We start from the raw sequence: 12,465 nt of genomic DNA, 5'->3' as shown, positions 1-12,465 counted from the left end.
GTGAAGTGTTACAAGTGTATCAACTCTCAATAGAGCTGCCCAATAGAGGGCCAGGCCAAGCAGCAGCACATGGGCCATTGTGCAATCACACCAGCCACTAATGTGTTTGACAGGATACTTATTTTGCAAATCTGCATTTATCATTAAGTATAAAGAGGTGCTTGCCTCACTTTCAATGGCCAACAACCTAAGGTGACTTAAAAAAAAATACTGATGCCAAGTCCCTCCCCAGATGGATTGAATCAGAGCTACTTAGGGTGGAGCCAAAAGGCTTGTTTGTTTTTTAAAGCTTCCCAGGTAATTCTAATGTGTGTGTAGTCAGGTATGAGAACGATTGCAAGCAAAAGCAGCTGAGGGAAGCTTTCCAAGGAGTAGGCTCAATAGTATGAACTGCAAATACCTGAGAAGGGAAAAGTTCAGCCTTGTGCTGGAAAGTGATTTAGCATGCTGGAGCTGGTTTTCTGTTTGGTAGCCCTACAACTTTGGCCCAATTACTTGGCCTCTGGGACTCAGATTCCTCCCCTTTAAAATGGTGCCAATAATAGCACCTACCCTCTGTGAGGAGGATGCCATGAGGACAAAGAGATCATCCCCATCAGTCGAGAACCCTGTTCCTCATAAGGTAAGTGCTCAATAAATGAGCTGCTATTAGTACAAGGTTATGTTGGAAATTTACGATTAAATACTGCCGTATAATGAAGTTCTTTTTAGTTTTTCAAACACTTCGTACTTCGTGAATGTACCTTATTTCAGCTATAGTTAGTACCCAAACAACTTTGCTAGAGTGACCCACTTTTTATCAGATTTTTCTTGATATCAGGAAAAGTTGTGCTTTGCCAGAGCAACCAGTTTTTCATTTTTTTCTTAATTTGGATGCAATGAATCTTGTGGTTAATTCATCTCTCTGCTTTGGCATTAGAAAACTAAACTGACCCAAATCTCATGACTGAATAAAACTGGCTGTATTATTCTCTCCTTGTTTTTTCCATTCCTCCTTAAAATCTCAGCTTTGATTTTATACTTTTATGCAACATGTACATCTTTTTGGAAGGTGACTTAAGCACTTGCTAGGATGGAACCAAGGTAAGTTATCTGTATTAGGACAGTTGGTTTTTTTTTTGTTTGTTTTTTTTTTTTTGAGATGGAGTCTCGCTCTGTCGCCCAGGCTGGAGTGCAGTGGCCGGATCTCAGCTCACTGCAAGCTCCGCCTCCCGGGTTTACGCCATTCTCCTGCCTCAGCCTCCCAAGTAGCTGGGACTACAGGCGCCCGCTACCTCGCCCAGCTAGTTTTTTGTATCTTTTAGTAGAGATGGGGTTTTGTATCTTTTAGTAGAGATGGGGTTTCACCGGGTTAGCCAGGATGGTCTCGATCTCCTGACCTCGTGATCCGCCCATCTCGGCCTCCCAAAGTGCTGGGATTACAGGCTTGAGCCACCGCGCCCGGCCAGGACAGTTTTTCTATGATGAGGTCCAGACTAACAGGCAACTGGTTAATTGAAAAATGTAGTTAAAGCAGGGAGTCCTTAAAACATATATACACATCTTAAATTTTTTTTAACTTATACAAATGTGCATCTTTTAATTAATCTTTTGGTATACAGGTTGTTACAAGTCCTTGTCTTTAGATATGGATCTACTGCTAGAACTTGTCACTGTTTTTCTTGTATCTCCCACACCTGAAATTCATCAACTACTGTACCCACTTTTTAAATAGAATGAGAACTGAGACACTTTTAAAGAAGAGTGCAGAATCTTCCTAGAATGTTAATATTTTCCTCCCGATTCTTTAACAATTTTCTTGCCCACATCAAATTTAAAAACATTCTTAATTACTTCCATTGTCAAAATATTGTAATACTTTTAACCAAATTTTCATAGGAACAGTAAATTTCTTGTTGCACTTCATTTGTAATACTTTTATTCTGAGGTTTGGGACAAATAAATTGAATCTCAGGACACAACTGGTGGAAACAAAAGAGCTTGAGGCTACTGTCCCTTAGCCTATTTGTTGTGAATGTCCGTGTTCTGCCACTTTGGTCTGTATGTTTTGGACAGAGTGGGGAGTTTTGTATAAATGGTTGATATAGAAAAATAGCTAAACAAATAGGCCCATATAAAAATACATAGCTAAACTTAGCAATGAGAACTTTCAGAGGTATCCAAATATACAAGTATGTAGAGGAACACGAGTGGATGGCCATGGATTAGTATGTCTGTGTAGATGGCTGTGTGAGCATGTGCCCATGTTTTCCCATAGATGATTGTTTTTATTCTCTTCCTCATAATATTGCTCTTGCAAAGATCTGGCAGTACCTTTCATCTGACTGCCATTTCCAGAATGAATGTAACTTTAGTTTTTATATTGGTTCCATGTGGTTCAAAACTTGTTTCCTAAACTGATGTTTACTGTTCTTTAATATTTCTGGGAATATTTTAGATGTTTATCCAAATCTAAAAAAGAAATTATAACACAGCATGCTTGGGGGAGCACACACATTTTATTGGTAAGAAACATTCTTTCCCTTCATGACTCTTTTAAAATTTCCTGATTATTGTGCCTCAATTGATAGAGGAAATATTCTTGACTTGGGAGATTAGCTTCATAAACTAATGAATCTCCTGAATCTGGCAGATTTAACACTGAGCAATGAAAACTACTAAATATTAAAGGAAGAGTGCAAGTTCTACCTCATCTGCAGACAACTGCAATAGGTAGCAACTTTGTCACCTGAGGCTTTCTAGAACACTCAGAGAAAAGGAGATTTGTTCCTCCCAGCGTGGTAAGGAAGGGTCCTAGTGATGGGTATAAAATTCTTTTCAGGTGCACAATAAAAAGCATTTAAGACAAAAGCTTTTATCTGATTACCATTAAGTAAATCAGGGATTTCCATAGAAACTTACGTTTCAGGTGTATCTTAAGCATGATATTTGGACCAAGGTCCTGCACCTGCAGCTCATTGGAGTACAGATTTTCCCGTTTAAATAAGGTAATTTAAAAGAAAGTAACTTTCCCAAGATTACCAAATAATGCAGCACAGAGAAACCTGATTGGGGTCCTTCCCTTCTCTTTATCAAATATTAAGGCACATTTATTCTTTAGATCCCTTTATGGGTCCACCTCTGCCTATCTTAATGATTAACTACACAAGCTGGAAAAACTTGTAGAAATATATTAATAACTTATTTGACCATATTAAGTTCACTTACAAAGTTCAACTGGTCTCTCAGCTCTGGGTGTGACCACAGATCACGGAGTTCTGAGAACGACTGGGAAGCATGTCTAACAGAGTGTGCTTTTCTATTACACAGCTCTTAGTTCTGGGGTTTTATGGTAAATCCTAAGGTTTCTCCCAAACTACTTTCTTCTAATGCAGCTTTTGGTATATGAATATTCTATGGGTGGTATATTTTCATTAGTAATGTCTATTAAGTATAAGTTAGAATATATGTCCCTAAATACATGTGGAGAAATGTTAAATCTTTAGGCAAATAACATACAAAATAGTCAATCATCTTTATTGTTTTTCCCCAGAGACCATTTAATAAGATATTAAATGGCCAATTTTAAGTATTGTGTTAAGGCAAAGCTGGTTATAGTTCACAAAAGGAATGTCAGCAAGATGAGTAAACATTATTTGGGTCACAGCCTAGTAGTCATGGATTGAAGAGTGATAGTGACCTAATCTTAAAGTCTTAGAATTTAAAGCATGAAAACACTTAACAGCATTACTCTCTCAAGTGTGGTTCTTGCCTCCGAAGAAGTACACAGGAGAATCTACTGGAGTACAGGGAGTTAACACCAGAACTTAGAAATTTAAATTTACATTGTATATGAAGGGAAAAAAGACAAACTTTAGTCGATTCACTCGACAACACCAATGCTATGGTTCATAGTGAATCCTTGAAGTCACAAGACATAGACTGCTTGTGAGGTGCTCCAAGGACGGGAACGGAGCGCTACAGCCCAGAGTAGAGAGGTAGAAGTGTCTGTAGTCATTCATTACCTTCTAAAATTTAGAGACCCATTGCAGTTTATGAAAAATTTTTGTTTCAATATTCTTCTAGATGTCACGATAATTTTTTCTTGATTTTACTAATAAACTTCATTGCTTTTGTTTATATTCTAATAATTTTATTCACTTAGTTCTTTAAGTCTGAAAACAAAATAGTTTGAGTCTGTACTTTATCATGTTTTATTGAAATGTTCCAAAATGTCATTACAACTTGCAGTTTAAATGGTCTTTTGGAGCTTCATCAGCCTTTAAAATAAATGTCATATCTTGAGTTTGAGCTTCTCTTCTGCATCTCTGAAATATATTTTAGAGAATTTAAAATATCACTCTCCCATCTTCCAAAGTCTGAACAACTTTGCAATGGACGGACCATCTCATTAAATTAGATCATTTAAAGAAAAATCCAATTTGGTGTGTGTATTTAAAATACCCCACCTTTGAGACAAACCTGGGAAATATATATATATATAAATATAGAACTGTTGAAAAGGTGTGCAAATGGTCCACAACTTCAGGGTGTCCTGAAGGTGAGTCCTCATCTCATGACACTGACAGAATGAGCTGCTCTCAGACATATTCTGTGTACTTATTTAAAAAGAATGCTGTCTATGTCTTTCATTACAGCTCTACTGTCAAAAGACTATGAATGTTGTCAGTTGTTCATTGTCAAGGTACAGTGTCCAGAACTACTTTCTTGAGTAAAGTCATAGCCTTCAGTTGGCAAAAAATGGTAAACATTACTCTATGTTGTCTATTTTACTAGTTGCGTACAATAATCAATTGATTGGTGTTTGTCACATCCAAGGCAGAATCGGCAATAATGGACTCATATTTGATGTTTGTTTATATCACTTAATGAGACAGCCAAGTGTAAAGGGGTTCCTGGAAAAACTCCAACCAGTCTGTGCACTGGAAGGTGTGCCCGTTGGGGTGGAGCCACAGAAGTTTGTGCCATTTGCAGCAGGGAGGAGCTTGGCCCCTCCTCTTCCTGGGAGGAACCTGGGATTCAATCTGTGAGGCAGGAAGGATATACTGGCAGGAAGGATATACCAGCAGGACTCTCGCTCTGCAGGGTCCCTGTTTCCCTTTTTTTTCCTTTTTGCCCAATAAATTGCATTTTCTCAACCTTCAAAGTATCTGCGAGCCTCATACTTCATGGCAATGTGACAAGGACCCTGTTTTTAGCTGAAGTAGGTAGAAAGTCCTATAACATTATTTTGTTCATGTTTTCCAATGTTCTCAATTCTCATTAGTAGTTGTGTATATAAGTTACCACTCTTTTTTGAATCCTGACTTTTTACTGGCAGTCTTGCAAAAATAGATCCAAATCAGCAATTCATTTAATGATTACATGATTTCCATGAGATTTTCCTTTAGGAAAACCATATTTTTATCATGCCCTTTGAAGAGCAACCATTTTTATATAAAAATAACTACAAAGATCATTCTTCAGTACTTGAGGATAATACCAAATGCTCTGTCTCTTCTATTTATTATTCAAGATGCTTGTCTGATGGATTTTTATTTTATTTATGTGTAATCCAAGCAAACAGGGTGTTCTTTATCGTCTGTCCTACCAAGATTTCTGAGGTCCCTTGGTGTATAGAAAGCCCATAACTGTCTGTTTTATAAACTACTTTAACCCGTAAACTTGTAACAGCTTCAGAGAGGTTAAGAACTTTTTTTTTTTTTTTACAATAGAAGTATCTAAAAGAAAACTGAGTAGATTAAAATATTTAATATAAATGTTCTTCTAAACTTTCCATTTTAATTAAAATTTCCACACAGTGAGCCCCTTTTAACACTGAACATATTCTGCTTTTCATTAAATGGTAAAGTCTAATAGAACTTCAGAGATCAGATAAATCCTAAAAATCCCTTAGGCAGAGCCAAATTAAAGCAAAATTTTGCAGAAAGTGATTCCTCCCCACCCCACCAAAACATCCGTCCCTCCTCCTTCTATATCCCCCAAGGTATACTTAATCCAAATCCCACACATATTTAATTTCAATTTTATGGTGCAATTGCTCATAAAATTTAGCTCAGTAGAGGTCAAAGCCTCTCCCTTCTTTTGTCAAAGTGTGTTAACTTTGTATTACTCGCAGCAGAATAGCTCCCTTTTCCATAGACCTTCTATATCTTTAGTGAATTAACCTGCCATGTAGTTCAAATCACGTATCTCTACATTGCCACGGTAAACAATGCATGTTTAGAGATCAAGTCAAATCAACTTAAATAGAAATAAATGAGAATAGCTATACAGCATGATTACAAATGAATGTTTTCCTTTGGATCATTTATTACCATCTTATCAGAAAATAGACCAAAGACCAAAGTTATTATTTCAGTGGGAAGAAATGTGATGATTCAGTAAGTTGCTCTCTACAGAATCAATAGAAAGCAGATGTCTTATTCACATACCCTTAACAATCTTGCAGTAAGTGCTGGTGCCTAGAAATCCTGTTTGTAAGATCATATATAGCGTGTCTGCATCTAAAGGTGGATTTGTGTTATTGGAAATCATACATGAGGGATTGCTGCCTCACTCCGTTTCAACACTAGGTAAGCGGGATGCATTTTGTCTATCATAACTTTTTAGAGACAGAGTCTTGTTATGTTGCCCAAGCTGGCTCAAGCAATACTCCTGCTTTAGCCTCCCAAGAGGCTGGGACTACAGGTAAATTCCACTGTGCCCAACTTGTTTATTGTAACTTAGAGTCAAAATAAATTTGCCCTGATTTATGCACAGCTTTAATGTTACTACACCTAGCTTCTGTAACAAAGATGCAACGTTAAGCTATTCTTATGCTTCCATGGAATATCTTACCTTGGTCAAATTAATTTCTTCCCAACTTAACCACTAAGAAAACAGAAAAAATAGAGGGCCAAGATAAGAATGATATATGAAATAGACTGTTTTAATCATGAAGTGGGCAGAATGAGCCCTACTGATTTTCTAGATTAAGGCCTCATCTTTGTTACTGTGAGCAATCATTTTGGGAAACTGCCATCTAAAGTACATGGATGAAAGCAATATTTTATTACTTATATTAGCTTGTATTTCTTATTAAAAATTAATCCATGTCAATTATAGAAAAGGATATTACAGGTAAGAAAATACACAGTAATCTGTAATCCCACCAGCAGGAAATAACCATGATTAGTTAGCCTTCTGATACACAGGCTTCTAGACATTACAAATTCCTTAACCTAAGGGCTTTGTGCTGCTGTTTCCTCTGCTTAAGATGTTCCTCAGATCCGCATGTGGCTTCTTAATTCAGACCTCAATTCATATGTCAGCTCTGAGGATATGCCTTCCCTGACCAGTCCAGATGAAGCAAGCCCCAGCTCATCTTCCCAGTCATTCTCTAGCACATTACCCTATTGTATCTTCTCTATTTCCCTTAGCAGTACCTGTATTTCATTTGTTTGTGTTCATAGTATGTTTCTCTCCACTTCTGTCACCTGTTATCTCCAGGACCTACAACAGCATCAGGCACATTTTTTTCAGGAAATATTTGTTGGCCTGCTGACTGAAACTGACCATACCCATGAACATTTTATTTTGTCAGTAAATATTTTCCCAAAACATCTTTTGGTGGGTATATCCAGTTGCTACATGCGTATAGGTATATGATGCCATAAATTATTCTTATGAATCTACAGTTACAGGGCATTTTGGTGGTTTCCAGTTTTTACTATGCTAATTTTATAGCAATCAACATTTTAATAGCTACATGGGTATGCACATCCAGGATTATTTCCTTAGAAAAATTCCTAGAAGTAGGATGGCTGTATTAAAGGGTATATACTTCTTAAGGCCTCTGACAATATGCATTAAGTTATGCTGCAAAAATTTGAAACCCATTAACACTCCTATTGATGTAGGACAGTGATCAGTTCTCACACCTTTGCCAATCCCTGAGTATTGTCGTTTAAAAATCCTTGCCAGTGTTACTTTTAGTGTGAAAACTGAGTTGAAATGGCAAATATTGCATGTGCCTGCTTGTGTCAGGCTAGCATTGAGGGAAAGTGATTAAAAGTATGTCTCAAATTGTTCTTCAGGGCCTTCATCATGACATACCTTTAACTGAGCAGCCTCTCACTGGCAACTAGACCTCTTCTTGTTATACATCTTTGTTCTAAAACTGAAACTGATTTGGCTCCAAATGAGCTGCTTTAAACTGTAAATATTATGCAATTCATTTAGGTCCAGTAGTGTTCTAAATTTAGATCTCATTATTTTTTGTTAACATCTAAAAATTATGTTAGGAGAAATACGTCTTAGGCCAGAAACTAATTTGATTTGGCTAGGGTACAGTCAGCCCTCCGCATCTGTGGGTTCTGTGTTCATGGATTCAACTAACCACAGATACAAAATATTTGGAAAATAAAGTGGATGGTGGTGTCTGTCCTGAATATGTGCATTTTTCCTTGTCATTATGCCTTAAACAATGTGATATAACAATTATTTGCATAACATTTACATTGTATTCAGTATTATAAGTAATCTAGAGATGACTTAAAGAATACAGGAGGGGATGTGTAAGTTGTATGCAGACACCATGCTGTTTATTTGAAAGATTTGAGCATCCTGGATTTTGATATCCTTGGAGGGTGGGGTTTTAGGACCAATCCCCCAGAGAAACTGTGGGAATTATTGTTAAATATGTAAAACTCTTCATAAAAATTGCAAAACCACTTCATAAGAATTGCAAAAGCAAAATGGGATAGATTGAGAGCCCTTCCTGTGTATATAGGGTGTTCCCACATTCTTTTGCTCAGTAATTCATTGACTTGGTCAAAAAAAAAAAAAAGCCAGCCAGTACCATGGCTCATGCCTGTAATCCCAGCACTTTGGGAGGCCAAGGCGGGCAGATCGCCTGAGGTCAGGAGTTCGAGACCAGCCTGGCCAGTATGGTGAAACCCCGTCTCTACAAAAATTAGCCAGGCATGATAGTGGGTGCCTGTTATCCCAGCTATTCGGGAGGCTGAGGTGGGAGAATTGCTTGAACCTGGGAAGCGGAGGTTGCAGTGAGCCAAGATCGGGCCATTGCCCTCCAGCCTGGGTGACAGAGCAAGACTCCATCTCAAAAAAATAAGAGCTGAGCATTGACTCATGGTAAAATGCATTGTGATATGAAGAATACCAAGAAATATTACAATTGATTCCTGAAGTCAAATATACTGTTTAACTCTGAAAAATAAATCCCAGGCAGAAAAAAAAATGTTTTGCGGTAAGAATACTGAGTGATCTCAAGGTAGCTCATGACAGACCAAATGTTTGTTTCTTGGAACAAAGTAAGCACAGAGGGTTTGGAGGATATCATGGTACCCAGCAGAAGTGGAACTAGAATCTGAGCTGGGTGTGGAAATCAGTGTTGTTGTCAAAACATCAGTTAGAAATATTAAAGAGTTTCTTGAACATAATTGCATGTGTAAGAAGCAATATTCAGGAGATGGATGGTGGAGGGCCAGGTGTGGGTACCACTGAGATGCTGAGTACAGGTAGATCGTAGAAAGCCTTTGCTACTAGTGTGCAAGTTCATTGAGAAGCTTATTCAGATGGTTACAGTAATACTGTTTGTGTTATAATTTCATATCTTTAGGAGGCAATATTTCAATAAGAGTGAAAAGCTCATCTATTCTTTTTTAGATAGTTGGTGAGCAATCAAAATCTGAACAGACCCAATTGACTTCAGAAATAGTCAACATTTATTTAGATTTAAGACCTTCCATCATGGATTCCAAACAGGTTTTTCTGTTTTTGTCCCTTCAGGTGTCCTGTGTTCCAACCAATCCAGGTGACTTAGTGGTTGTTCCTTTCCCACTGTTACCTTTGTTTTCTCAGTCTTAAAAGTGTGAATCTTACCAAATACTTAATGCCACCTTCAAAATACAATTCAGTCAGGTTTCAACCAAATGCTGCCTTCCCTGTTAAGTGTCTTTTCTGTCCTCTGCTAGATCAATTCCCTCCTTTCTTTGTGGTAATACTTAACACATTCTGCCCTAAATGATAGTTACTGCTGTTCTTAAACATCAGTCCTCATTTGAATTTGAAACTTCTAAGGACAGACAATATGCCTTACATTTTAAAAATAATTGTTTCAATAATTTCCCCTTTTAAAGTATCATATACTTGTTACAAAATGTTATAAGTATAAAGCCGATTGTCCATTTTTCCACCAAGTAAAGACAGCCATTTCTATTGTGAAATGTTTAATTTCAACGTTTTTCATGCATATTTTTGTCATTGTGCTCTTGCCAAATATAAGCTTCTGTACAATAAGAGCTAATATTAAATGCTGATATGAACCAGATACTACTTAACTTCGTTCATGTGTTAATTAAATGTCTTCACTGGAACCATATGAGATGGTTAGCATTTTTATCCCCCTTTATAGATGTAAGAAATGGCCCAGAGAGGTTATGTCATTTGTCCAAGGACATGCAGCTAATATGTGGGGATTTGTAAAATGGCAGGCTGGTCCCAAAGATACTACTGCTTTCTAAAAGATTCAAATATCTTTTTCAGTGGAAACCAAATGTTCTATCATGTTGGTATATGGTAATTTACTTAAACATTTTCTGATCTTAACATTTAATTTGTCATTTAAAATGGCACTGTCATTATCATTTTAATGCCCCAAACTTTCTGAAAGATAAAGTAATAATCCAAGTGAATTACTGGGTCAAAAGATGTTATTTCAAGGTCTATGATGCATATCACCAAATTGTTTTCCAAAAGAGTTTTAAAAATTGTGGTTCCTAGAGTATTCGTGAGCAAGTATTATAGTGAACACATATCACTAACTTTGAACATTTTTTTAATTTTTTATGGTTGTTAATTATAGGTAAACTTACTGTCATAATTGATAAAATAAAAATCTTAGACAAATTGCATTGAACAGAGTTTAATGTAGCAAAGAATTATGAACTGGGAAGCCCCCAACCAGAATAGGTTCAGAGAGGCTCTAGCATAGCCATGTGAAGAAGATTTATGGACAGAAAAAGGAACGTGACACACAGAAAGTAGAAGTGAGACACAGAAACAGACAATTGGTTAAAACCCGGTGTTTGCCTTATTTGAACACAGTTTGAATAGTTGCTACCTTTGACTGGCCACTTTGATTCACTTAGTGAGTTATAACTAAGTGATAGTTCACTACGTATGGAAAAACCTTAGGCTGAACTAAGAATATGTAAGGACACAGCTTTAGGATAAACTTAATTTAACAATATCTCTTCCATTTCTAGTGGAGATAGATAATGTACAAATTGCCTTTTTGTGTCTTTCTTTTGCAACAGTTCATTCCAACTCTAAAAGAACAAGTGCTTGTGTACTCTTGTGTTTAAAAAATTTCTGTGTTTTAATATGGTCAGTGTCAATAACTGTGATCCACATAAGCCTTTGAGATCCTCTCTGGATCTCACGCATGACAATTACACATGGTTTTTATGGGACACGAGCTCAGTGTTCCAAATAAATAACTTACAGGTAGACTTTTAGAAATGCCATTTATAAACAGTGGATCTGTTGTTTGTGTACAAAATGGGATGTTAAATTAGAACTATTCTCTTGTCAAATTTCAGCAGAGGCCCCTAAAACCATTAAGTGCCAAGAAATCTAAGATTCGAAATGGAGGAGTAATACTATCTATTCAGGACATCCTAAATTGTGCAACTGATAGTCCATATCCAGATGATATAACATATTCTTGCATGAAAATCAAGATAATAGGTATTCATTTGAAGCAAGTTGTAAATGTGTTAGGTATTTCTCCAAGGGGAATGGGAAAGGAGTCTTTTTACTCATCTCAAATCAAAGGGGGACTTTGAAAGAAGACTTGGAGAACTTGTCATGCTTCTACTGGCGTGTGGAGTTAGGGGACAGTCTAAAAATAGTCCAGCAGCATTTTGAGAAGGCAAACTGAAGAGAAAAAGGGCAGTCCTTCAACAACAGTGAATACAAGATGCATGCTTTTCATAGGCTGAATAGAGAGCTGGCTACAAACACTCTTGAAAAGGAAAAGGGCTTCTGGCTGTGACTACAGTAAACATTCACTACTGAAGCTGAGGGGGCTCTAGGCAAAGGCATTGGGAGGTCTAGGAGGTCAAGTAGGTATAGAATCTAAGGAACTTTCAGAAATGTCCTGCAAGAGAGAGTCAGCTTTGTCATCTGCCATGACTAGAGGGTACCAGTTCCTGTTAACTGTGCCAATCAAATAAGACTCCCCTTCATTTACTGCTGCTTCCTGTCCTCCTTTGGCCACCAGAAAATGCAGCTAGGAAGTAAAAGAGGAGGTGGTCCCAGGGAGAGAAGGTGCTAACCTCTCCTCCTCTCCCCAGTGCAAGATCCCCAGCCTGAGGAAAAATATAAGTTGTAAGTTGGATGACAGCTTTGAGTTTTAATTTTACACTGGACAAAGCTTTTTAATACCTGAAAAAGGAG

General features: G+C 37.2%; 1 long non-coding RNA gene across 1 annotated transcript in view; it reads left to right on the top strand.

Annotated features, from left to right (window-relative positions):
• Positions 1-308: 308 nt before the first annotated feature.
• Positions 309-12,465, top strand: part of LOC102126861 (uncharacterized) — an 89,728-nt gene continuing 77,571 nt past the window's right edge. The window contains exon 1 of the long non-coding RNA XR_275552.5: positions 309-622. This is a non-coding gene — a long non-coding RNA (uncharacterized lncRNA). The remainder of the gene's footprint in view (positions 623-12,465) is intronic.

The sequence above is a fragment of the Macaca fascicularis genome, chromosome 3, assembly GCF_037993035.2.
Source record: "Macaca fascicularis isolate 582-1 chromosome 3, T2T-MFA8v1.1".
NCBI classification, from domain to species: Eukaryota; Metazoa; Chordata; class Mammalia; order Primates; family Cercopithecidae; genus Macaca; species Macaca fascicularis.
This window is presented reverse-complemented; position numbering and strand designations above follow the sequence as displayed.